The 22635-nt window shown below is 46.0% G+C and overlaps 2 long non-coding RNA genes across 2 annotated transcripts; one reads left to right on the forward strand and one right to left on the reverse strand.

Moving 5' to 3' along the window:
* The first annotated feature begins 1303 nt into the window (after positions 1–1303).
* On the forward strand, positions 1304–20733 carry LOC141069366 (uncharacterized). Its single transcript, XR_012226561.1, has 3 exons — positions 1304–1431; positions 1527–1707; positions 20527–20733. It is a non-coding gene; the product is annotated as an uncharacterized lncRNA (long non-coding RNA).
* LOC141069365 (uncharacterized) lies at positions 2287–4190 on the reverse strand. Its single transcript, XR_012226560.1, has 3 exons — positions 4078–4190; positions 3174–3310; positions 2287–2367 (listed from the first exon to the last, which is right to left on the reverse strand). It is a non-coding gene; the product is annotated as an uncharacterized lncRNA (long non-coding RNA).
* Positions 20734–22635: the final 1902 nt, after the last annotated feature.

Genomic DNA, 22635 nt, shown 5'->3' on the forward strand with positions numbered 1-22635 from the left:
GGCTAGCACTGTCGGTTTGGTTGCTGCTGCCACCCCTGGTCCAGCAGCTCCTGGGACTAAGTCCTTCTTTCGGTCCACTGATCATGCCTGTGGGACGACCTCTCTTTGCAGGTCGGAGATCATGTGCTCAGGTCCTGTTGCTGCTCCGATTGGACTACTAGGAAGGTCCTGGAAGGCTGCAACTATAAAAGCCTTGCATGGCCGCCCGGCCATGCGCTAGTATAGAATTATGTTCTTGTGTGGGTGATGATGGATGCATGTTTCTGGTGACTGACTCGTTATATATTCCATCCCTTTGGTTGTGTATGTGGTAGGGATTTTGAGTTAACTAGCGCCAGACCGTGCCATCCAGCACTAGGCACGTGTATACTGCTTCTAATTAGCAGCTACTGCCAGCTGCAGCGCCGTGTGCAATTCATGCGCTTTCCAGGCCCTAGGTAGGGTGGTTAGTGGTGTCTGCCAGAGCGGTGCTACACGCTAGTAGTGCGCTAAGTCTATTAGCGTAGTCTCTCCTTGGCGCCTCAGTTGTGGCGCCGAGATTGGTGGGTCTAGAGGGACTCTAACCCTGTGTCTTTGGGGCAGAGTCCTGTGACTGCACTCCAGCGCTCACTTTGCAGAGGTCTGTGTGCGTTAACAGGCTTCAGCGTTTATGTTCCGCGTTAGCGAGACTCTGTGAAGCAACAGAGTCCACCTCTGTACACACCGGGTGATATTAACCCGCGTGTGTTCATCTGTTATACCGCCATTACCGAGCAGCAGGTAACATCTCTGCACGGTGGACCCCGGGCTGCGAACGTACCTTTTACCATCTTTATTGTTCGGTGTGTTCCGCAAGCCCCTAACAACTGCACACTGTGAGAATTTTCCAGTGGCCGTCATTTGACTAAAATTGTGCAATTTCCATACTTACAGCCACATTCAGACTAGACGTGTCCAGCCTCTCTCCATAAACTTACATTGAGCGAGGCCACACATGTCTAGTCAGCATGTGACTCCATATATGCAAATCACATACTTGCAGTCACGTGGCTGCTGCTCCTGGCACTGGAGAAACCTCCCAGCGCTCAGGATTTATTCCCTCCATTTCCCCAACAAACCTGCTGTGACTGCTGGGGAAACGGTGGGAAGACTGGGAGCCACAAGTAGTCACATTGCAGGGATCACACACAAGGTTTGTTTGTAGTCGGTTCCTAAGGGAAGAAAGCTCCCTTTTGTACAGTTGATCTGTTTTTAGAATATTATCGTAGTAATTTATTATTTTATATATAATATTATTTTTATTGTTTTTGTAATCCCTCAGGCCTCCAGCTTTCCATCTCATTCTGTCACTCCACAAATGACAAGAAGCCTCAGAAGTCGTCTTCCGATAAGGTAAACCCAGAAGATCACCTGTACGTCCTGGAGCACAACCTGCACCAGCTCATGAGAGAGGTGAGACATCAGGGGGGATGGGGAGGACCCTCAAGTTACTACTCCTAGCACAGAATTCAGGGCTGACGTCTCCTATCTCCCCTTTATCTGCTCAGCTCCACAAGCAGACAATAAGTAACCTCGTCATGCCCCATCCAGCCAGCGCTCCATTCGGTCACAAGCGGATGCGACTCGCAGGACTGCAGGTGTGTGACAAGAATGATATGCCCTGCAGCAGAGCGAAGGCCTCCTGGAGAAGATCATCAAACAGGCAAAACACATATTCCTGAGACGCAGGTGAGCACACACATGGATGATCAGCGGGTTTCCTACAATGATCGCAATGTATCATTAACCCCTTAACGACTTGAGAGGTAGATTTTCGTTATAGGTTGTTGAGGATACTATGAAGCGGGCTCAGGAGCTGATCCTGCTGCAGACGTCTGATGTGTTAAGGAACTGGAGTCTGCCTGTCACTGCAGCAGCTAGTGCTCGCTCAGATGGCTGCACTTTAACCATATAAAGGGGTTAGCCGCTACTTGGTCAACCCCTTCTCAATCCCTGTGTTTGCCCTGCGTAAAATAATAACACTCATACTCCTCTCCGGTGCTGTTGCCATTCCAATGCTGTCGGCAATGGCTCTCCCTGGGAGTATGTGACAAATGTGATAAATCAAGACATTTGGAGGAAGTGACAGATCTGCCGCAGCTCTGACTTCCTCCAGATGTCAACTATAGCCGTAGGAGAGGAGAAAGAAGCCAACGCTGATTGGGGACTGCGTAATGTCATGCAATCCCTGGAGAGCCAGTGTCTCACTTTTACAGATCCCCAATTCCAACTCTATGGAGCAGAAGCCGTTCTACAAAACTTTCCGGGCTTGGCTTTGGGCAAGGTCCTTCTGAACAGATTCACCGTACCGAGGTCACCGATATCTGACGACTGCTTCTGAATGGAAACCTGCAACCAAACAAATGCAGTTCTCCGATTTATCAATAGGTTACAAGATAAAGCTCATGTCATCGCAGAGGGGAAAAAAAAGATAAAACACCCACAAAAAGGTGGAGGGGGAGGCCTCCTGCTGTGCCCCAAATCACTGACAATGCCAACCTACAAGGCCCCTCAGCTCTGCTGCGTCAGGCAGATCCCCGGCGATCATCTGACCACCGGGTCCTACAGAAGCGTCAGCACTGCCACTGCTTCCATTCACTGCATTGTGCGCACTCAGCCCGAAATACAGAAGGCAGAAGGTGTTAGAAATGGCCTCTGTCTTCTCTGCAGGGTCCCCGGCTATGACAGTCAAAGTCAGTGGGGGAGGACAGTAAGGAAGTCCCTTAGCTTACTGGACCACCATCTGCCTGACATGAAGGGGGGGTAGTTTAGGACATTGGAATCCTGTCCTATTAGAAATGGTCTCCGATCTGCAGGCAGGAGGAGCTGATCGGATTGATTAACTTCTGTGTGATCATTTTCAGTATAACTTGTATTTTATTCATTGAAATCCCTGGTGATTTGTGTATACGAGTCCAATGGGTGGTCCTACTAGTGATTGACAGTCTTCCCTTCATGCATGCATAGATAGCCTTTAACCATTAGTAGGACCGCCCACTGGACTCCTCCTATACAGAAAAACACCAGGGATTTTAATGAAAAAAAACAAAAAGAACCCAAATAATTTATACTGAATAATTTCCTACACGCCTACGTATTCTGCGCTGACCGGCTGCTAATAATAACTAACTATGATAAAAAGAGAAAGGTCACACCTTCAGATAAGCCGATCCCTCCAGATCGCTGGGGATCTGCACATCTAGCGGGCAGTAATCTTCAGGGATTTTCTTATCCAAGTCGATATCCGTGTTCTTTATGACTTCAAATGTGCCCTGGTGAGGAAAGAGCGACCCTATAACGATGGGAAAAAGTGGAGACGTCAGAACAGGACCAGAGAGACCCGATTCTACCTGACGCCCGGCGGATACAGGGGCAGTCCAGATTATACAGGGATGGCATGTTATCAAGGGGGGACAGAGGTCTGACATCCATCAACTATATGTGATCACTTTATGTGCAACATTTACTAGCATTGACGTAAGTGACATGCAATGGAGTAAAGCGATGGGAACCTGTAGCCCATGTAATGTATATGGAGGCCTCCTAACTCTCACGCAAAAAACAATGTTTGGGAGATAGAGGGACCGGACAGGTTGGATTTCTGTGCTCGAGCATGTTCTTTTCTTGGGGGATCAGTCACTGCCACATGTGATCCTCCACTAGCCCTACTAAAACATGTGCACAATTGTTTAGGTGGAGCATTAGGTTGTACAGAGGAGTTCAGCGGACCCCCATCTAAGTGTATGGGCAGCTTTACATCAGACCCTGTAATGGAGTCAGACAGGTTATGCAGTACAAAACGTGCTGCATGCAGTCCTGTTCCCCCTTTTCCCAATCATCTCTGCACATAAACTCGTGGCTGCGCGGCTTTTGCTCTTTCAGTCCATCAGGTATGAGGGATTTGGTTACACTCCAGCTCTTGGACTCACTTTGTCCCAATCACAGACTGCTCTCATGTTCTATGAATTGGACAACTATTTTCACCCATTTGTAGGAAAGCAATGTGAAAACCAATATGGCTTTCCCCATATAGGACGATGCAATATGAAAGCTTCCTACCTGCGCTCCTGTAGCTCAGGTCCCCCAGGATCTTATCCCCCAGCTTCCTCAGCTTCCAGTGCTGGCGTCATCTCAGCAGCTCGGAGTTAAAGTCGCGCTGCCTCTTGTTCTCCGCCACAGACTTAGACAGACGCTCACCCCCTCTCAGTAGGATCTGGGCAGCGCCCAGGAGGGATTTCCGCTTAGAAACCAACACTAAACCGGGCTGACTCTGAAAAGAGAAGATAATCACTCAATTACGACATATACTATATCCTCAGCGTGGATCATCAGTAGTGTTGCTGGTACACACTTTGCAGAGCTGGAGCGGCACAGCTCCCTACACTGTGACCAAGAACCTCAGATACATTCACTTCAGTAGGAGGTGACCTGCAGCACCGGAGATCGGCCATCACTCAATGATAGGAGCAGCGCTGCTCCGCATCATCCACATCCTGCAGCAGTTTCAAACAGCCGATCGATGGGAGCCTATCTAACATTAAACAGAGTCTAGTGAAGATACGATTTCACCAGTCTTCTGAACAGATGATATCTTACAGATTGTGGCGCGTTCGACCACCGAGTCCCACATGGATAGGCACAAGGAGCACTTTTATTTATTTTACTCACTTATATAGCGCCAGTAATTCCACAGCGCTTTACAGACATTATCGTCTCTGTCCCCGAAGGGGCTCACAATCTAAACTCCCTATCAGTATGTGTTTGGAATTTAACCCCTGCACAATGGGACAGCGGTGCAAATGCTTGAGCGCCGCCCCATTAAGTACCTTGACGGACCAATGAAAACTGCACTCCGTTTTTTCTGGCAGCTCCATAGGGAACAAAAGGGTCCCTTTACGCCAAACGGTGGGGTACAGTTTTTCTACACATCAAAAATATGCTACATAAATGTCATCCACGAGCTCTCACTGATTGAGCCACTTGAATGGGCTAGTTCACACCTGGGAAAAGCGCCTCCCACGGGTCACCTCTGACCCTGGGAGACTCCGCAGAAGACATCACTACATCGCGTCTGCTGTGCGGAGCCTCGGGGACAGAGCTAAACCAGAGTGCACGAGGAAAGGGAGTGAGAGGAGGAACGCGGGTGTGTCCAAGGGGGCCGCCACACCTCGTGTGGGGGAAGCTGGGGAGGCACAATGGCTGAATATCAGGAGCAAATGATTGATGAAAGAGGGGGAGACACAAAGCGCAAATAGAGTCTTTTCCCACAAAACAGGTGAAGGAGGCGCCAAGAAAACTGCTCACCTGATGGTGCTGAATACAGGCCTGCAAAGATGTTGGCTGCTGCAGATCCACAGACCGGTCACCGACCCTATTAAATAATGTACTAGGTAGAAGATGTGGATTAAAACCGCGCTGCCATGACAATAAAGTTCCAAAGGATCGGTAAAATTATACAGTGGTTTATTCAACGTGTGTCAGGATTCCAAAGACCCCTTCTTCAGGAATTACCGCATACAACATCAGATGTGCAAGAATAAATATAAGGGGGAATTACCCAGTGTATTAAAGAGAGTTTACCATGGATAGAAAATGCAAATGCATTCACTGTGAGCAGAATAAAGGCAAGTGTGAGGTAGACGCCCTCTAGAGGCTGATGTGCAAAATAGGCATCAATAATAGATCACCTGTAAAGTGGCCTGGAGAGCGGGGAGCAGAGACCCTGACGCACGTTCTTCCTGGGGGGGGTGCACGTAGGGGTCTCTGTTCCATGCAGGCAGACACAGAATAAGCCTATTGACCACTACAGTGGCCCCTGGGGCGTTGGGTCAGGGACTCCTGAGACACAGGATCCAGGTGCACGTACCTCTCGTCTTTCACCACGGTCAGCACATCGTACATACACACATCTCGTCAGTGAGCCTCGAAGATGGTTTCGCACAGAGTCCCACGTGTTGTGAGTTCGTTTTCCCCTTCACCATTGAGGTCTGATGAAATCCCTCTTCTGGTGAAGGAAGGTAGTGAAGCTGATTACAAAGCACCTGAGCAGAATCATGATGACTGGCTGCCTGGGATCGCTGACTGGATATAAGTCAGCCGCCGCCCGTCTGCCTTGCGGGTTATTCCTCTCTGGGATTCTTGGAGACCAGTCTGATTCCTGCTTTTCTGAAAGCTAAGTTTTTCTGCTCTACTTTTTGCATTTGTGGTTTTGTTTTGTTTTGCCTTGTTGGTCTGGATTTCTGCCTCTCCCTGCTGGGTGAGCTGAATTCCTTTTTGCTCTGTCTTCAGATATTTCCAGAGCACTGATATAGTCTTTTGAAGCCTAGCGTCTTCAGGGTTTTTTTCCTATCAGTCCGTTGGCTTGTTTTTTGAAAGGGTTTTGGCGGATTGCAGACAGCAGCTGTCCTATCCTATTCTATTTAGTTAGCTTGGGCCCCAACATTTGCTCAGCCTATCTTTCTGTCTGTGTAAGTGTTTTTCCATCTCGCTTCACCGTCATTATATGTTGGGGGCTGCCTTCTGCTTTGGGGTCTGCTCTGGGGCAGTTTAGATTTCCCTTTTCTGCCTTTAGGCTATTTAGCCCTCCGGCTGTGATCGAGGGGTCTAGGGCACCGTAGGAACCCCCCACGGCTACTGCTAGTTGTTGTTGTTAGATTCAGGGGTCTGCAATCCGATAGCTGCCAACTTCTCTGGGTTTCTGGACTTAGCTAGTAATTCTGTTTTTGCCTCCTACGGTTACTCAGTCATAACACTCACGGCCAGAGCGATGGCTGGAATCTGACCAGACCTGACAGGGGAAGGACGGCCATAATTAGCGCAGCAGAAATCACAGTTAACCATTTCATCCAGATCACACGAATACAACGGAACTAATGTGATTCATTAACGTGTGATACCAATACGCTGCAATAGCGTAAGAGGCCGACGTTACCGCTTGTCCAAACTGTCGATCAAGCAGAAATCTGGGACGTGTGGGAGCGGTATGATAAAGAAGATCAACGGTGACACAACTCCTTTATTAATGAGCAGCTGTAATCGCATCCCTCAGTGAGCTGACACTCCGTCCTATTACACCCAAGAAACATGTAAGCAGTTTTTCTTTCCCTAGAGTGGGTGGTGAGTTCAGTATGCAGGGGAAGAAGTGGCTCAGCAGTGGAGAAAGCAGCAGATTTACTACCTTGTTTTTCTATAGTCACCTGTACAGCTATTTATATCATTTGTAGCAATAACAGCGACCACTGAAAAGGGAACCTCTCACCTGATTCATGTTGCCCAAAATGCGGGCAGTGTAACTCAGAGCCGGGCTGCACAATTGTACCCGGGTATATCTCTGAAAATCTCCAGCATTTCAGGGAACATATCACTTATGAAAGGGTCCGGCTTCTTCCCTCATTGCTCTAGTCCGTTATTAGCAGGCCTCTTCTATAGCGAGACACCTGCCCATCAGCTGGACCAGTACTGCTCTCTGCCTATAGGCCTCCACCCGATCTGATCACTATATTTTGCCTGAAACACTGGAGCCGGTCAGAGATGAATGAATTCACCCGGCTCCGACCGTGCTGCGGGGATCTGCGCCAAGTGGTTTGGGCAGAATGAATGAGGTGATGGGTTCAAGAAAAAACACCCATGGATTCTGAGATCGGGGGCAGCCGCTCATCTGCTGGGAAGATGCTGCAGCTAAATATGCAGTCACTTACAATGGAGCCCACCGATTTAACCCCTTCCTGTCATCCACCGTGCACGTATTGAGCTGGTACATGGATCAGGCTTAGGAGCGGAGGCCACTGCACACAGTGTAGGCACCGCTGTCAATGACGGACAGAGGCATGTAAGTGGCGCGATCCTGATCATTGGAGGTCGCTATATACACAATATATTGCAGAGCGCAGACGCGCGCGTGCGAGGGGTACGGAGGGGAGATGCGCGCCTGCGAGGGGTACGGAGCGGAGACGCGCGCCTGCGAGGGGTACGGAGCGGAGATGCGCGCGTGCGAGGGGTACGGAGCGGAGACGCGTATGTATTTTGGCATGGGGGAGCCCCATTTGAAAGTTCGCACCGGGGCCCTTAACTTTGTAGTTAAACCACTGGGAGGGAGTCACCTGCCCGATCACATCGGCTGATCTCAGCGCACTCACCTTCCTCCTCCTCTGGCTGCTCCCCCCAGTCGTTCTCCCGGGGAAGGAGTCCATCTCCGATCCCCTCTTCATCAGAGTCCTGGCCGAAGTCTATTCTCTGCGCCAGACGGGCCAGGTTCTGTGACATAGACACCAGCTGCACGTACGTCTCCGAGCCATCCAGCCCCACCTACTGCACCTGCTTCTCTGCGGAATACTCGATGCTGATCTGCACCGGTGGCCCCCCCAGACATGATCTGCCCAGTACATACAGATATGGTTGTGGCTAAATCCAAGTCGGCTAAAGGACCTGGTCCCTCTGGCTAGTTCCTAGTTGGCGGAGGGACCAGGTCCTTTAGCTGACTTGGATTTAGCCTGCTCTATATAAGAATGCTGAATCCCAGTAGACAGAAGGACACTTATTGTATATAGATATATAGGAATCCTGTCATGTAATTGTTTGCAGTAATACTGAGCTATGAATACCTTCCGTGGTGACCTAAATTACTGAAATCAGCAAAGGCCCCACACAATGGCACATTAAAATTCATTTTTATTTATTGACAATGCAACAGAAAAATTAAAAAGAAGGTGCTAGACCATGGAGAGAGACAAATCCGATCATAGAAGCAACACTTTGCAGAACATTTTATTGTAGAAATGCATTCACATGTATTAAGTATCGCTGGAATGGATTAGCGCAATTTTACTGTCTTTCATAAACAATAGCTGACTATCCTAAGACATGTCCCGCTATATGGGGGTGCTACACCCTCCTAATTGCCACAGTAAAATGCCCACCCTAAACCCAGCATAACCGAAAACCATGCAGTAAGGTGTATAGCATACCATGAGCTGAAAGTAATTCCTGGAACGTCCCTCATGCCCCGACGCGCGTTTCGCTATGCTTCATCAAGGAGGCGTGTCCAGGCAAGGCCCGAACCCACTTAAATATAAATTAATTTCCCATGATTGGTCAATATTGACAAGTGGCACCTGATTAAAAACATATATACCGCTCTTTAAGTGCATACCGCGCCTGCGCGCCTACAAGTCAGAAGCCAGCTCACATAAGTTTGTTACTACCAGAGCCTACTGCGCCTGCGTGTATGAAGGTCCTGTGCTCAGCCTAAGTCTGGCAGCGTGACTCACCGCAGCCAATAAGAGTGCCAACACCAGTCATGTGGTCCACACCGGATAGGTCCTATTCCATATGTAATCAAACCAGACCGTTGCGCCTGCGTACTTAATAATCCCATTCAAGAGAATTATGTCTATCTAAGCAAGGCATAGTCGGCGCATGCTCAGGATTCCTTGAGACACGTCACCCAATGGGAAAAACACCCAGCGGTCATGTGGTCCATAAACAGCCAGGAACTAGTAATGTCCCAGTTGTAATGGAAACACTATTGACACGCCGCATATTCCTCAAAACAGCTCAAAATCCCAACATGCGCACCGCCTCAGTTTAACCACCCGATTCCTCAAGCTAAAGGAGTTTCTTAATGAAAGTATATATAACACATACCTCATAATAAGAATCATTAACAATGGGATCAAATGAAAGGATTTTCTTAATGAAACGAATTTCTAAATGAAAGTATATATAACACATACCTCATAATAGGAATCATTAACAATGGGATCTAATATAGGGAAACATCATAAGATGCTTTAAATAAATCCACCCGCATGGCGCATAATAACAAATTTCATGAAACCCAATATACAGGAAAAACATTAAGTACATTGTATTTATTTATATGGTGACCCACCCTGTTAATTTGTATTTGTTTTTTAAACCAGTTATTTTTATTTAGTTTTCAAAAGATTTTAAACAATAAACAGTGGATATCAATATACATGTAACTATTCACATATCTTGTAATAATACAATCAAAGCCCTCCCCCAATACTCCTTATGCCGGGTATACTTGAGAGTCTTAGCAATCATATCACCGCCATCCAGGCGGACCATATTTTTTCGAAAATTCTTTCACCATGCCTTCGCCTGTAAATGCTTTCCTCTAAATGCATTACCGTACGTGTCTGAGCAATAAATTCCCTCCTAGTGGGGGGTTCCGAATCCTTCCATTTTCGTGCTATTAGTTTGCGTGCCACATACAGCAACCTCGCTATTGCCACTTTGTAATGTTCTGAGACAGGTATCCCATCCACCTCCCCCAAAACACACAGCACCGGATTCCTGTCGAGCGTACATGCATAAGCTCTCTCAATTTTGTTGATAACGACCAGCCAGTATGCCACCAGCCGCGGACACGACCATAACATATGTAACAGTCCGGCCTGGTCTGTGCCACATCTAGGGCAGCTAGAGTCTCCCCTCAAGCCCGCCTTGAATAGGACCAGCGGTGTTTTGTATGTTCTATGTATTATATATAATTGGGAGAGCCGAGCCTGCTCGCTTAGAGAGATCTTCGGGACATATTCAAGAATAGCCTCCCATTGTTCTGTTGTGAGGGTACCCACCTCCCTTTCCCATTTACTCTTTGCAGTGAGGTGATTGTCCCCCAGATAGGAGTGTAGTAGATCATGATATATGCTCGATGTAACTCCCCTCGTCCCTCCCTTCATACACACAAAGTCTAGTACAATGTCGCCCTGAACCGTCATGGCTCCCAATCTACACTGTGCCCTCCAAGCATGTCGAAGCATATAGTATTGAAACCCCCATACCGAAGGCAAATCACATTCCTCTCTCAATGTCTCAAAGGTCTTCAGGTCTGTTCCACTCTGCAGCTGGCACACATATCTCACTCCTTTCGCCTTCCAATTGCCCATTTGTCGCAGCTTATTAAGTTCCGGCAGATGCTCATTGTCCCACACCGGTGAGTACCTAGTCAGCTCATCCACCCCTCTGATCCTTTTAATGGTATCCCATACCTTCTGAATCATGCCTATGGTAGGATATGGTGCTCCCAGTTTCTTAAAGGTACCATCCTCTAGACCCTGGACAAGTGGGCGTCTCCCCGTCACATGTACCAGCACCCGGTGAACTGCTCCTCCACAATCGAGCTCTCTCCATCCCCTGACATGCTGACCCTGTACTGCCAAGAAATAGACCCATGGACTTGGTGCGGCCAGTCCTCCCTCTTCCTTTCCTTTTTGCAGAGTGCCAAATTTAATCCGTGCCTGCTTCTTGCCCCATATCAAGGATCTGAAGATAGAATCAATGCCCCGAAACCGTTTTTTTGGTAACCATATCAGCGAATTGTGCAAAACGTACATTAGTTGTGGCATAAGGACCATCTTAATCAGGTTAGTTCTACCCGTTACCGTTAAAGCCAATTTGCACCATGCACCTATTTTCCCTTTAAATTTCTCTAGCAGAGGAACCAAATTCAGACTCGTGAATCGGGACAGTGGAAGAGCCACCCATATCCCAAGGTATCTAAACTGTGAAACTAGCTGGAGTTGTTTCCCCCTCTCATCTATCTCCTCCGCTTCTATTGCTCTATCCACAGCCATGACATAAGACTTGTGCCAATTTATCTCCAGTCCCGAAATGCTCCCAAATTGTTTAATTACATCCATCGCGCACCCCAGTGTCTCTCCTGCACTTTCCAAAAACAACAGAATGTCGTCGGCATACAATGATATTTTTTCTTCCAGCTTCCCAAATTTAAATCCGACCACTCCCCTCTCAGCTCTGATCTTGGCCGCCAGGGGCTCCACTGCCACCGCGAACAATAGCGGGGACAGCGGACACCCCTGCCTTGTGCCCCTATGCAAGTCAAACATCCCGGACTGTTCTCCATTCACCTTAACTACCGCCTTTGGGGATGAGTACAATAACTTCACCCAGGCCATGAACGCGGGGCCGAATCCCATCAGTTCCATGATTTTCCATAAGTATTGCCATTCCACGCTATCAAATGCTTTCCTAGCGTCCAATGACATCACTATTCTCCTGCCACCATTATCAGCAGGCAGTTGCATATTAAGAAATAATCTTCTTAAGTTAACAGCCGTGGAGCGGTTAGGCATAAAGCCCGACTGGTCCTCGTGTATAATGGTATGCGCAACCCCGGTGAGCCGGGTGGCCAGGATCTTAGCGAGTATTTTGACATCCGTTGTCAACAACGAAATGGGCCTGTACGACTCCGCATCCATGGGATCTTTTCCCTCCTTCGGCAGAACCACTATCACCGCTTCCTCCATTGATCTCGGCAGTGCCCCCGTCACTAAAGCCTCATCAAACACAGATTTCAATTTCGGAGCCAGCAGTTCCACTAACTCCCTGTACACCTCCCCAGGTAAACCATCAGCTCCCGGTGATTTGTTATTGGGCATAGACAGTATTGCACATTCCACCTCCTCCACACTCACAGGTATTTCCAACCTCAACCTATCTTCCTCAGACAATTTAGGTAGTGAAATGCCTTCCAAAAAATTCTCCACATCCCCCTCTGTGTCCCGTGCTCTCGAAGTGTACAGTGCCATGTAATATGCCTTGAAGACCTCCAGTATGTCCTTTGTGTCTGTCAGTGTCGCCCCTGTTTGATCTCTCAGTTTATACACCCTGGAAGACTCCCTCTGTGCCGCAGATATCACCGCCAACAAGTGACCCACTCTCTCTCCTTCAAAGAATTGGGCTTGCTGAAATGCCCTTTTCCTCTCAGCTTGCATCATGTGCAGTTTATCAACTGCCTCCTGAGCCAATTTTAGTCTATTGTGAGCTTCACTCGTTGGCGCCAAAATCATGTCTGCCTCCGCTCTTGTCAGGTCATCCTTTATTTGATCTGCCAATTTAGTTTTGGTCTTACACCTCGCAATCTCACTTATAAAAAGTCCCCTCATAAACGCCTTCATGGCATCCCATACTGTTGCGGCCTCAGCACTCCCCTCGTTTATTTGAAAGAAGTGCTCTAGCTCTTTGGTTATGCCACCCATGTCCACCACTTTAAGCCACGTCGGGTGAAGACGCCAACCTCCCCTCTGACCCTGAGCAGATCTCACCAGAAGCGTGACCACCATAGGACCATGATCCGAGAGAGTCCTCTGTAAGTATTCCACCTCCCCCACCATCCCGTCCATAGCGGTATCCCCCAAAGCCAGGTCTATCCTCGACAGTGTTCCATGTGTTGCCGAATGACATGAAAAAGTCCTCTTACCCTCATTTCGTACTCTCCACAGATCTACCAGCCCAAGTTCCCCTACATACTTGCCAAAGGCAGTCATCCTGTCCTGTCCAGCTTCCGTACCTGCCGGTCGTACTTTATCCCAATAATCATTCATAGTGTTGTTAACATCTCCCATAATCAACAACGGAGTCTCCCCCCATCTGCCCGTCAGTTCCCGTACTGCTTGTAGTTTCTTTTTAGAGTAAGGTGGAGGGATATATAAAGCCACTAAAATAATTTGGTGTCCGAACAATCTGCAAGCAATCCATACATACTGCCCTTCACTGTCTACATGCACTTCCAGCTCTTCATAATGTGTGTTTTTGTGTATTAGGACCGACACCCCTCTGGAGTACGAGGAATAAGTAGAATGATATGTCTTTAGCATCCAGGCTCTTGACAACCAGTGCATAGTGTCTCTAGTGAGATGTGTCTCCTGCAAGCACGCGATCATAGGTTCACAGGATCTGATATGATTCAGAACAGCCGCCCTCTTAACCTTATCAGATATACCACGTACATTCCAACTTAACATCCGAACAGTACGGTTACTCATTGTGCATTAGAAAGAACAATCCATCATCATCAAGTAACATCATTACATTGTAGTCCCAATGTAGTCCACTTCCCCTCCCCCCACCCTCCCCCTTTTGCAGTTGTCACTCTCTCCCCAACATGAGAGTGGGAGCACAAAGAACCTGAGCAACTTCTCAGTATTCCGCACTTCAACATGCGTCGTGTCCCCCTCCATCACCGGCAGCCTCCCCGCCATATTGTCAACAGTATGCGTAGTCCCGAACCATTAGTTAAACAATTAACCATAATACGTAGATCCCAGTGGGGAGTTCTCCCCCTCCTCTGCGCTCCTGTTTCGCAGAGTAAAGCAGCGCCACAACCCTGTCCAGTGATCAGTCTAGCAGGATCATGTGGTCATATTACCATTATCTTCTCTCAATTTGCTCCGGTTGCGCTCCAACCATGAGGCAGCCTCAACCGGTGACGGGAAAAAAATGACCTTTCCAAAAGCTTCCACTCTTAATTTAGCAGGATAAATTGTAGAGTATTTCAAATGCAAAGAGCGGAGCTGTTTCTTCACTTCGCCATACCGCAGTCGCAACCTTTGCACCTCGGCTGAGTAATCCGGGTATATTTCGATTCGTTTGCCCTCCAGGAAAAGATCTGTCAACTTTCCAGCCTTTCGTAAGATAGTGTCCCTGTCTCTGCAATTCAGGATTCTGGCTAGCATCGTGCGAGGTCCATCTCCCGGCACTGGGGGTCTCATGGGTACGCGATGGGCACGCTCCACCGCAAACACTCTCGACAAGTTATCAGCACCAAACTTGTCCAGCAGCCAGGTTTCAATAAAGGCTGTGGGGTCAGCACCCTCAGCTCTCTCAGGGATGCCCACAATGCGCAAATTGTTCCTACGTGACCGGTTTTCCAGGTCATCATTTTTATTGGCTACTACCGTGATCCTCTGAGTGTGCTGCTGTTGTGTCTTTTGCACTGAGGTTAAGTGATCTTCTGTTACACCAACTCTGTCCTCCACCTCAGTTAATCTGGCTGTAACTTTCTGCATAGATGTTTTTATGCCTCCCATTTCTTCTTTCAGGCAATTCACCTGTTTTGTCAGAGCAGTTAAAGCAGTCTTGCAGTATAAGACAGCCTGGAATACATCCCGCAGGGTGGGCTCTGCTACATCTGCACTTTCAGCTGACTGCACTGTGTCACCATCCCCCTCTTCCTCCTGCACCAGCTCTGCATTCAGCACAGGCATCTCCTCATCGGCTTCCTCCTCATCTCTGTGCTTCTCACTCCCTCCATTTCCTTCTTCATCTGTCTCCATGTCCCTCACATACCTGTTCAGCTGGGCTGAGACTTCCAGCCTCTGTGCATAGGCTGTGTTTCTTCTTCCTGCCTCCTCCTCTCTCTCAGCACCATCTTGGACTGAGGCACTGCTGCAGGCTCCGGCATCTTTCTGCCTTTTACGGCCCATGTCTGTCTCTCTGAGTCTGGCAGAAGCTCGCCCCTGACTCCTGGGACCTTCAGACATCTGATCCTGGTAAAGGAATTAGCTGGTTCGGGCTCTGTGCAGGATAATTGAGGCTAACAGTGGCAGAGAAGCACAGCCACCCGACTTCTCACATCAAGAGCTAGGCCCCGCCCCATTAATTTGTATTTGTATTTAGCCGCATGCCATGGATTTTTCTAATGAAAATTTTTTTATATATGAAAATTTTTTTATATAAATTCTTGTGACTTAGCGTCAAATAGCCAAAATTCTCATATGACCCTCCCCCAAAAAATAGACGACATGCGACCCCAAACATGGGTAAATATGAATCACCGAATCCCCCATTCCCCTATAATATATGATAAACACATTACAATAGGGAAAAAGGACCAATTACCAACCCTAGGTCCCAATCAATATAAAATGGAGTCCCTATGAACATTTTAAATATATATTACAACAATTATTCTCAATGGGACATAAAAACAGATATAATATATTATCCCAATAAATTTCAGACAATTCATTGATCTTGTCCTTAAGACATCAGTACAGGTGGAGTAGACGAGTCCCTTTTCAAGCCAAATCTTCATCCGAAAATGGACTAGGGTGCTCTCTTGGCGGCTGCTAGTGGAAAAAATCAGGGTATGCACTCAGAATAGAATACTGAAAAAAATTAAAAAACATATGTTAAAATCAAGAATAAAACAAATATACGAACCCCCCCAACCTACTACTAACTTCATAACTGCTATCAAAGAAAGGCATTGAACCCAAAGCTTTCGTTTAGGCCCTGAGGTGCTCGTATCCCAAGCCTGAAAATCCATTGGCATTCTCTTTTTGCAAGCCTATTTTGTAGATCTCCTCCTCTAAAACCCAAATCCACTAAATCAATACCTTTGATAATTAGCAGATTGGAATTACAACCATGATGTTTCCTAAAGTGCCTAGGTAAGGTCCTTAAAGAAGTCTCATCCTTGGTTACTTTTGCCTTATCTATATCCAAACAATGCTCGCGCACCCTCACCTTAAGCTCACGTGTGGTCATGCCTATATAGACTTTGCCACAAGGGCACTCGGCATAATAAATCACCCCTCTTGAGGAGCAAGTGATATGAGCCCTAATGTCAAATTTTCTAGATCTATCAAAATTAGAAAAGGAAAAGGCCTTTCTCATGTTGGCACAGCCCAAAATCTGGTGGACTAAGATCACACTGGAAAAGTATATTTCTCAGAAAATTGTGCCTAGGGGTCTGCGAATTAATGTGTTTCCTACATTTGACCTCGGTGATGAGACTTTGATTAATCGTTGGATTAAGGCAACTACTGCATGTTCTTTGTAATTTATTGCTATCATAGTTGAAAAGAATACCATGGGCCATTCTACAACTCCGATCTTGTTCTGGTGAAGCCATTTTTTGTTAATTTGGAGATATGCTTATGGAAACTATCATGCTGAAATATGAGATTCATCTTTCTATTTAGCTTTTTAGCGCAAGACGTTTGGTTTTGTTGCCAAATCAACTGATATTTGGAACTGTTCATAATTCCCTCTTCTTTGACTAAAGACCCAGATACAGTTGCTGAAAAACAGTCCCAAAGCAGTGGTGTATCAGACCAGATCATGTGGCTGCTATGGGGCCGGTGAGTTGGTCCTCCCTCACCTAGCATTGCACATTTAACTTTATCAGCATCCTGAATGTTGATACAGATGAATGAAAGTAATTATGGCAGAGGAAGCCATCAGCTCCATCTTCCATCATTCTCCCTGTGCATTTGATCTCTGACATCCAAGAGGAGAGCTTCAGTACACGCGCTGCAGAGACTGGAGCAGCGGGGGAACGAGGAGAGCTAAGTACGTTTAGGTTTTTTTTTATTCACTGGAGGCCATTACACTGTTTGGAGATCTGTGTGTGGGCCAAAAATTGATTGCAGGGCTGTGTTGGGGTCCTTATACCATCTCTGGGCTCTGTGGGGGCTACTATACAGTTTGCAGGGCTATGTGGGGGCCATTACACTTTTTGAAAGGCAACATAGGGGCTATTATACATTTTTCAGGGCTCTCTGGAGGCCATTATTCATTTTGCAGGGCTATGTGGGGGACATTATTCATTTTGCAGGGCTAGATGGGAGACATTATTCATTTTGCAGGGCTATGTGGGGGACATTATTCATTTTGCAGGGCTATGTGGATGCCATTATCCATTTTGTAGGGCTATGTAGGGACCATTATCCAGTTTGCAGGGCTATGTGGTGGCCAATACACTATTTGAAATACAGCGATCACCAGTGACATATACAGGAACTTTGTATATAGTGTCAGTGTACAGGTTACACAGTGCTCCCCAGTGACATTATACACAGGAACTCAATATATAGTATACAGGTAATACATTGATCACCCGTGACATTATACACAGGAACTCTTTATATAGTGTACAAGTAATGCAATGACTCACCAGTAACATTATACATGGGAGTTCTGTAAATAGTATAAAGTGTATAGTGTCAGTGTACAGGTAATACACTGACTCACCAGTGACATCTCTAGTTGAAGTCCATCATCTTCGCTTTTCTTCTTCTTCCAGCGCAGACCACCATCACTTCTTCCAGCAAGGACTCTTGCTCTGCAGAAATAACACACAGTTATCTAGAGCACCGCTTCCAGAGCACATTCGCCCAGCTTCTACACTGTGCAGCTGAATACAGACGTCCACCCACCACTAATATGTAATTAGTTATTACGGAACCCACCATTCAAAAAAATAAATTGTAATCCACCATCGTGCTGCAACAGACTATAAATAGCCACCTTTCCCCACCAAATAAATATATAAATTAATAAACACCTGTACTCTTTCCCCAATTCATTACCTGTCACACTCCTGCATCCTCAGCTGTTATGAATGAGTCACCGTAGGAGGCAAAAAACAGACATAATAGCTAAGTCCAGAAACCCAGAGAAGTTGGCAGCTATCGGATTGCAGACCCCTGAAGCTAACAACAACAACTAGCAGTAGCCGTGGGGGGTTCCTACGGTGCCCTAGACCCCTCGATCACAGCCGGAGAACTAAATAGCCTAAAGACAGAAAAGGGAAATCTAAACTGCCCCAGAGCAGACCCCAAAGTAATAGGCAGCCCCCAACATATAATGACGGTGAAGCGAGATGGAAAATCACTCACACAGAAAGATAGGCTGAGCAAATGATGGGGCCCAAGCTAACTTAAACAGGACAGAATAGGAAAGCTGCTGTCTGCAATCCGCCAAAACCCTCTCAAAAACAAGAGCCAACAGACTGATAGAGAAAAAAGCACTGAAGACGCTAGGCTTCAAAAAGACTATATCAGTACTCTGGTATCATCATTTGTTGATCCCCACCAGCCACCCTAAATTCATCATTTGCGCTCACCTACCTCCAATTCATCATCATTTGCGCTCCCCCACCTCAATACATAATCATTCAATGTTCCCTGTCCCACACCCTAAATACATCATTTTATTACAAAAAAAAAAGGTTTTCATACTTACCTCTCACGATCCCTTGCAGGCGCAACTATGCTTCTGGTGTCCTGTTGAAAACAAGTGGCTCGCTTACATGCCGGCACGTATGCGATGATGTCATCGCATACACACTGTAACCAGACATCCCAGAAAAGGTGGAGGGAGCTGTTGCTGCGCAACCATTTAGTTTTGATGGCCGCGTCACGCACTGGTGCACAGCACTTTTATTATGCTCTAGGGCCCAGTGAGCAGAAGCACAAGGATGGGGCCTGGACTGGGTCCGGGACCCCCCTCTTTCCTTCTGCTCACAGGCCCCATACAGCAGAAAGGGCAGTTATGCCATGATGGCGGCCCTGATTCTTGCATCAAGCTTGCCCACCACACTGTGACATCCAACTTCAAGCACCTCCTCTGACTAGCAGCATCATCCTATCTCCATATTTAATTTATCTCCTCACCCCAAAAGCCAGTACATGTGCATCTGTATATGCTCTTCTGTGCAGGGCTACACATAAAAGTCACCATCTGCAGACCTGCTCTTCATAGTTATTTGCTAGACCATGTGCTAATGCACCGAAATGGCCAACTGCCGTGAGCCACACATCATGGGTCCACAACTGGCTCCTGCACCACAGATTGGGAATCTCTGGTGTATAGGAAAGACACACACCGTGCATCATGATAACGTAATTTCGGCTGTCAATCAACTGGGAACTTCCGATTCCGATGCCCGATATTAAAAAAATATCGGATGTCTGTATCGGAATTCCGATACAGCAAGTATCGGCCGATACTTGCGGTATCGGAAAGCTCAACACTACTTACGAATAAAAAGTTAAATCAAAGTTTTAGTTTTATATATATATATATATATAGTGCCTTGCGAAAGTATTCGGCCCCCTGGAACTTTTCAACCTTTTCCCACATATTATGCTTCAAACATAAAGATACCAAATGTAAATTTTTGGTGAAGAATCAACAAGTGGAACACAATTGTGAAGCTGAATGTAATGTATTGTTTTTTTTAAATTTTACAGCAAGGCACTATATATATATATATATGTATATGTATATATATATATATATGTACTGCTGAAAAAAATAAAGGGAACACTTAAGCAACACAATGTAACTCCTAGTCAATCACACTTCATGGGATATTAATTTTAATTTACAATAATCATTTTTATGTTTCATTGCTATCAATGCATTACATATGTAATGAATAAAGATTTGCAACTGGAATTTGACATTCAGTGATATCTAGGATGTGTTCCCTTTATTTTTTGAGCAGTGTATATATATATATGTATATATATATATATATATAGTTAATCTTTTTACTTCAGCAATTCTGTTAAAGAACCATGCCCACCACCATATTCAGAAACAGAGCAGCCAACCAGTCCTAGCCAACATTGTTACATCATACGAGTGACCTCACAGCTACAGAACTAGACAATGAGAGAGCGTTCTAGGTGTCATAAAAGCCTCAGAGTGTAGCACATTCTACTAGCAGCCCACAAGTTATCAGCAACCCGCCTTGTACCATCAAGACTTCATGGCGTCTCACATGAATGGCAGACGATCCTGTCCCAGAAGAAGGACTCGCAAACACCATAAAATGGGTAAATGTTATTGAACCTACGCTAAACAGTATAACTTCCATTATAATGCTATACATGTAGTTTGTGGCAATGGGCAACTTTATATTTATACATTGGCTTCTCCTAGGTCATAGACGTAGACACCGCACCGTTGTTGTCATAACAGAAGACGGATGTATCGGAATCAAGAACAAGCCGTTACTGCTGTCACCGATGACCACTTTACTCCTGATCAAGTCCACTGGGGTAGTTGAACAGAAGAAGTTCAGAACTTCATAACCGGCAATCAAATCAACAGCAGGGCACCGGCATGAAATAAACTACCATGAACAGATTGCAGTCTCTTTTCTCTTATGTTTATAGAACTAAAATTATTTAGATTAAATAAGGTAAAATAAGACTTATAGTGGATATAAAAAGTCTACACACCGGGTGTTAAAATGCCAGGTTTTTATCACGTTAAAAAAATCATGGCAAGGAGAATCATTTTAGAACTTTTTTTTACTTTTAAGGTGATCTGTAATCTGCACAAATCCACTGGCAAAGAAGCTGAAATCTTTTTGGATGGAAAAAAAAAATTAAAATAATGTGGTTGAAGAAATATACAAACCCTTAAACAAACACTTCATTGAATTACACTTTGAATTTATGATTGTGTTACGTCTTTTTGGGTAGTTGTCTATCAGCATGGCACATCTAGAATTGGCAATCTTCCTCCACAATTCTTTGCATTAATGCTCCAAATCTGTGATATTGTGAGGGCATCTCCTGAGTACAGCGCCCTCTTCAGGTCACCCACAGATTTTTAATCGGATTCAGATCTGGGGTCTGGCTGGGCCATTCTACAACTCCGATCTTGTTCTGGTGAAGCCATTTTTTATTAATTTGGAGATATGCTTATGGAAACTATCATGCTGAAATATGAGATTCATCTTTCTATTTAGTTTTTAGCGCAAGACTTTTGGTTTTGTTGCCAAATCAACTGGTCCTTATACCACCTACTGGGCTCTGTGGGGGCTACTATACAGTTTGCAGGGCTATGTGGGGGCCTTTACATTTTTTGAAAGGCAACATAGGGGCTATTATACATTTTGCAGGGCTATGTAGGGGCCATTATTTATTTTTCAGGGCTCTGTGGGGGCCATTATTCATTTTGCAGGGCTATGTGGGTGCCATTATTTATTTTGCAGGGCTATGTGGGGGCTATTATACATTTTTCAGGGCTCTGTGGAGGCCATTATTCATTTTGCAGGGCTATGTGGGGGACATTATTCATTTTGCAGGGCTATGTGCAGGCCATTATTCATTTTGCAGGGCTATGTGGGGGACATTATTCATTTTGCAGGGCTAGATGGGAGACATTATTCATTTTGCAGGGCTATGTGGGGGACATTATTCATTTTGCAGGGCTATGTGGATGTCATTATCCATTTTGGAGGGCTATGTAGGGACCATTATCCAGTTTGCAGGGCTATGTGTTGGCCAATACACTATTTGAAATACAGCGATCACCAGTGACATATACAGGAACTTTGTATATAGTGTCAGTGTACAGGTTACACAGTGCTCCCCAGTGACATTATACACAGGAACTCAATATATAGTATACAGATAATACATTGATCACCCGTGACATTATACACAGGAACTCTTTATATAGTGTATAGGTAATACAGTGATCACCGGTGACATTATACAGAGGAGCTCTGCATACAGTTAGTGTACAAGCAATGCAATGACTCACCAGTAACATTATACATGGGAGTTCTGTATATAGTATAAAGTGTATAGTGTCAGTGTACAGGTAATACGCTGACTCACCAGTGACATCTCTAGTTGAAGTCCATCATCTTCGCTTTTCTTCTTCTTCCAGCGCAGACCACCATCACTTCTTCCACCAAGGACTCTTGCTCTGCAGAAATAACACACAGTTATCTAGAGCACCGCTTCCAGAGCACATTCGCCCAGCTTCTACACTGTGCAGCTGAATACAGACGTCCACCCACCACTAATATGTAATTAGTTATTACGGAACCCACCATTCAAAAAAATAAATTGTAATCCACCACCGTGCTGCAACAGACTATAAATAGCCACCTTTCCCCACCAAATAAATATATAAATTAATAAACACCTGTACTCTTTCCCCAATTCATTACCTGTCACACTCCTGCATCCTCAGCACTCCTACTCTGCATCTCCTGCTCCTCTGATTCTTTATATGTAGATGTCTCCC

This window comes from Dendrobates tinctorius, unplaced genomic scaffold, assembly GCF_039654945.1.
Source record: "Dendrobates tinctorius isolate UK_male_01 unplaced genomic scaffold, ASM3965494v1 ptg000259l, whole genome shotgun sequence".
In the NCBI taxonomy this organism is placed as follows: Eukaryota; Metazoa; Chordata; class Amphibia; order Anura; family Dendrobatidae; genus Dendrobates; species Dendrobates tinctorius.